Below are 5,587 nucleotides of genomic sequence, written 5' to 3'. Positions count from 1 at the left end.
GAAGGATGGCGGTCTGGGGCAGAGGCAAAGCTGGCTCTGCCTCCCTGGGTGCCTCCCTGGGCTTCCATCAAGTCCTTCGTCCTCCTTGCAGACAGACAAAGAATGAGTGTTGGGAACCCAGAAGCATGCTTTCTCAACAGAGAGCAAATGTTCACGGTCAGAACTTCTGAATTCCCAATGTACAATGCTCCTGTGAGATTTCCCTGGTTGGAATCAACTCAAGGACAGTGAGTGTTTGAGTTGCCCTTAGTCCAGTGGCACCTGGCTATCAAGAGGGGGCAGTATCATGCTTATAGGCATCGTCTCCCCTCCCGTACTTTTGGCGATACCACTTTTTGTGTTTATCATTTTCCTGGGACATCTATTCAATTCTAAAATATAATTGGCATCCATTAATTAGCCATGTATTATACCCCTTGTTTTCCTTCTCTGTCACCTACTTTACTACCACACAGACTTGGATGCCATTATCTCACCTGTCAAGATGATAGTGGAAGAAAGGAAATGTTTGGGATATTAATACAGTCTTATTTTTTTCGCCTCCTCTAAATTTAATGGAACTACATTCCAGTTTTAAATGATTTCTCAATTAGTGCAAGATAGAAAAATAGCACACACAGACACATAAAGTGCCTCTTTCAACTGAGATAATTAAAAAGAGTATTAGACAATTTTCAAGTTGCCAATCTTGGAACGGTTCGTGGTGTAATTGTTAGTAAGTGGCGGGACTCATGTCTAAAGTGGAAGAAAACTTTGCAGTTTAATATAGCACCTCCTTCCAAGCCCTCTTCAGATCAACAAATTCTGCCTGGAAATGATAATTAGTGATTAAGAACTGCAGAACGCATCATATTTAAGATAGCCAGTGTCTCTGAGTCTGCCAAGGCATATTCTCTCACTAATCAGTTACAAAAATGTTGTGTCTTGCAGATTTATGATGTGAATATCAAATAAATCAGTTTCCCCAACATTTCCATTTGCACTAAATCTGAAGATGGAGAGAAGTAATCCTTATCAGAAGGAATGGAGTATTTCTCAAGCCAGGGAAGCCATAATTTTACTACACATGGCAGGGCGTTATTTTAGACAAGTAGCAGATCCCCAAAACCATGTGATCTGGATTGAAAAATTAATTAATGGCTACACTTTTCCCCATCAACTTCTGCATCAACTGGAAAAAAAATGCTCTGGGAGTACTGGAATCTCACCATTAACACTATTCAAAAATAATGCAATTCAGCGTAAAGTGCTTCTCTCTTGGATCCATCAGTTCTGGTTATCTATTGCTGCGTAAAATCACCCAAACTGAGTGGTATAAAATAGCAACCCCTATATTACGCTGGGAAAACTCCATCACTCACTGAGAGTGACGCATCAGTTGGGCACTAAAATGATCTGGAGGCATCTGTATTCATACAGCTGGTCTCCGAGCATTGCGGTTGTGCTTCCTGGGAGTCAGTCCCAGCGTAGAGTGGCATTATGCATAAGAGGAAAGACGCGGCAGCAGCACTGTCCAGTCCTGCCCCATTGACACCATCCCTGGTATGGTTGAGTCCGTTGTCCCTCCATGATACTGAGAGTGTCCCTTTCGGTTGTTGGCGGTGGTGACAGTGAAGGCCTTCTACTACATCAAAGGACCTTGGTAGTGCTGTGGGTAAGGTTTGGGGCTGCTAACTAGAAGTTTGGTGGTTCAAATCCAACTACTGGTTCAAGGGAGAAAGCATTCTGAGAAGGCACATATGGAATATGAGTATCCTGTGAAACCAAGGCTGAGTTGACTTGGCTTTTCCGGCTGAGCTTCGGAAGTCATGCAGAATCACTCCCACCAAACGCTGTTGACTCGGTGTGTTTTCCCAGTGCAGTCCAGTACCAGGGGGGCTGCAATAACTTTCTGCTCTGTCTTAGGAAGCTTTGAGGTGATATTGTTGAAGGGCATGAGAAATGGAAGCTATTACTGCAACTATCATGGCCAAATGACACATATTACATCACTGAAAGAGCACAATGGAATAGAATTCAAAAGTCGTTAAAAGACCAAGATTTGGGGCTGGATGGAGACTAGCGGGACCCCCATATCTATGGACCTTAGTCACCCTTCAGGTCTGGGTCTGAACTCCCCCCCTGGATGAATTATGAACCATTTAGAGTCAAGTGGGCAGCATTTTCTCTAAGGCAGGGGATTAAAGCAGGAGGACTTAGACAGGGAACACTGGGAAGAAGTGAGGTGACTGATGGTAGGCACACTGATGGCTTTGAAGTGGTTGAGTTGAAACAAACTGTGTAGAAATTATTGAATGGAAAATTCATGATCTGCTCTGTAAACCTTCCCATAACTCACAGTAAGAAGTTTAAAAATAAAAAATAAAGAAAGAGCATAATGGGACATGAAATGCACGTTGCAACCTTTTTGTTGTTGTTTTTTAATGCAAGGCTTACAGAACAGATAAATTTTCCGTTCAACGATTTATGCACATTTGGCTTCATCTCATCATCCAGGATCCCCACCATGAAACCTCGTAGCTCCCTGTCTTTGCTGTTGCCATCCTCCTTTGCCCTGGCCCTGCTGAACTCTGCCTCTCTTATTGGTCAGCCTCTCCTCTAGGTCATTTACACAGCATCTCACCCCATTACTAACAGCTTCCTGAGTCAGTCAGAACACATGCCACAATATATTGGAAAATACATATTTTGATAAGTTTCTCCAAAGAAAGAACTCTGTTTTTATCTATTCCCAGCACCTGGCATGATATCTGGCGTATACTAGATGTGCAAGTATTTCTACTAGAACTACCTCTGCAATACAACTTAGTATATGGCAATAAGTATTCACTTATTCAGGGTTTCTCTGCCAAGCTTCTGCCTCTTGCTGATTCTGACATTACCTTTTTTCCAAAACTTAATGCTGTTAAGTTTAGCAGTAGATTCTCAAACAATATTTAATGAAAAGGGTTTTTTTTTGCTTATAAAAAATGGCGCCACTGAATGGAAATCAAGACCTAGTGTGAGGATAAAGATTATAATTGCGTTCACGATCCCAGTGTAACAGAAATCAAAAGAATGTTGCCTTAATATTTTATATCAACATATCCCTAAAAGTATCAGTTTAAAATAACAAATATGCTATTATCATTTGAGAGCTGTACATGGACAGACAGTTCTCGTGTTGGTTGGGCGTATGGCTATCTATCAGCTCAGTTGGGCAGGAACCACCGACATGGTTCATTTGTATGACTGGAAGTTAATGCTGGCTGTTGCTAGAAGCTTGGGTGGAACAGCCACCTGGGATCCCTCTCTCTGTGTGTACCGGGAGCTTCTCACAGCATAGGGCCAGGGTTCTCAGAGAAAGCATCCGTGTTCAAGGACTCCAAGAGCAAACAGGTGAAGGCTGTAATCTTCATAAGACAACAAACTCCGAATTGCCACAGTCTCACTTTGGCTGCATTTTATGGGCACAGAGCCAGTGAGATTCAAGAAAATGCAAAGTAAGCATCATTCGCAAAGAGAAGAAATTCAGAACGTGAAGCCGTTGTTGGTCTACCACAGATTAGGAAAAGAGAGAAAACAAATGCAAGCGAAATGGGAAACACTTTGATATACTAGCTTCCATTTGTGACTAATTAGGGCATTCGGGCACAGCATTGTTGATTGAATCAAAGTTCATGGGAAATGTTCTGACCTGAATCCTGTCGAGTTCAGAAATAAAATTCCTGAATTTTCTAGAAAAGTGCAGTAGTTCTGAGGTGCTCTGAAAAAAGGGATTTGTGTTCTTTCTTCACGAAACGTTTGATGAAAACTAGGCAAAGAACATTGGGCAAATCTGCTGCACAGACAAGACCACACTAAAGGGTTAAAGACCCAGAATGTCACCCGAGGATTAAGATGCATCTTCCCTGAGCCCTGGTGGTTTCAGTAGCCTACTATGCATGGGAACGTTGGTCCAATGGATAAAGAAGAACACAGAAAAATTGACGCATTTGAATGATGGTGTTGGCACAAAAATATCGAAACTAGCATGACGAGCCAGAGCAAATATATCTGTCTTGGAAAAAATACAGCCAAGACGTTCCTTTTAGAAGCGTGACCAGAAAAGACCAATCCCTGGGAAAGGGCATCCTGCTTGGTAAAGTAGGTTTGCAAAAAGGAAGAAGCCCCTGGGTGAGACAGCCTAACCCAGACCAAGCAATGGTTCCCAAACATGACAACAACCGGTGATGGCACGGGACCAGGCAGCCTTGCCTCCTGTCGTACTGTGAGCCAGAACCGACTTCAAGACACCACACAACAAAGAACTCAAGTCAGCCGGACTTCAACCAGCCATCGCACCAAACAGCTGTCCACTTATTTTATCAATGCACATATGAAAGAAAAAAAAAAGATTTTGTAAGGAAATAGGGATATTTGCTAACATTTTTAACCAAAAAGGCAAAAACTTTTCATTCATAATATGATCCCAATTATGGTTTTGTTTATGGTTGATGTGTTGGAAATTTAATTCAACAATATAAGAAAATGCAATTTCATAGTCTTCTGCTACTTTTAGAAGTTTCCTGCGCATGTTAGAGGGGTGGCTTTCCTGCTAGCCACGTGTCAACACTTGAGTCTCTTAGCTCTTCAAAAGCTCAATGGCTTGTGCTATGTTCAAGAACCTGAACCTGGCTCTCTTACAAGTTGTCTAAATAAGTCAATCAACACATTGAAATAAATGAATGAGGCCCAGAGACCGTGTCCTGTTGCTGAAATTACCCAAACCATTAAGAAGACCTCGCAGAGTCCAGAGAACAGCAAATGCTGCCTGCTGAGACATTTCTACCATTGCTGATGCTGCCTAAGAAACACTCTAGTATCATCTATCATAACGGAACATTTTATGTAAAACTGCCTGGACTACCACAACAGACTGTTCCTTTGCTAAAGACATCAATATTACAGACTTTGAAAATTAATTAATGGGTTTATAGACTGGAACATTGCAAATTTTTGTATAACCCTTCATTTGTACAATGTTACCGTACTTACCTGGGCTTTGATTAGAAAACATTCACAGAGGTTTAAGGCAAACATTTAAATAGATATTAATCAGCTATGAAAGAAAGAGAGAAAGAAAGAAAGAGAGAGAGAGAGAGAGAGAGAAAGGAGAAATAAAGGACTGGGTATTTCTGAAGCTGAAGGAGAAATGCCCAGTTCGTGGGTGGATTCAATAGCAGTGAGAACAGGAGAGGGATTCCTCAGGGTTGTGTGGAAAGGACAGGAAGGTAAGTGAGCGAGTCTAATTAGAAGTTTGAATGCATACCCAAGAAACTGGACGTAACATGACCTCCAAGTGCAGGGTACTTGTGTGGATCCCTTAAAGTAATCACACTAAGCTCCAAGCCTCGAAGGCCAGAAGTTCTCAGGTGAAATAGGACAAGAAAGGAGAGCACACTTTCAAAGTCAACGGAAGACCACAATTCCTTCCTGACTTCCTGGAAAGGAGAGAGAAGATGCTGAAAGTAAGATGAAGATACAAACCTTAAGCCAAAACTGAACCACATGTATTTTGATTGCACTGTTTTAAGAAAGGTAATTTTTTTATCTAAAGAGAAATTCA

Source organism: Echinops telfairi, unplaced genomic scaffold (assembly GCF_000313985.2).
Source record: "Echinops telfairi isolate 266 unplaced genomic scaffold, ASM31398v2 ScPeMD7_5868;HRSCAF=6743_0, whole genome shotgun sequence".
NCBI lineage: Eukaryota > Metazoa > Chordata > Mammalia > Afrosoricida > Tenrecidae > Echinops > Echinops telfairi.
The sequence above is the reverse complement of the archived record's forward strand: the minus strand, read 5'-3'. Positions refer to the sequence as shown.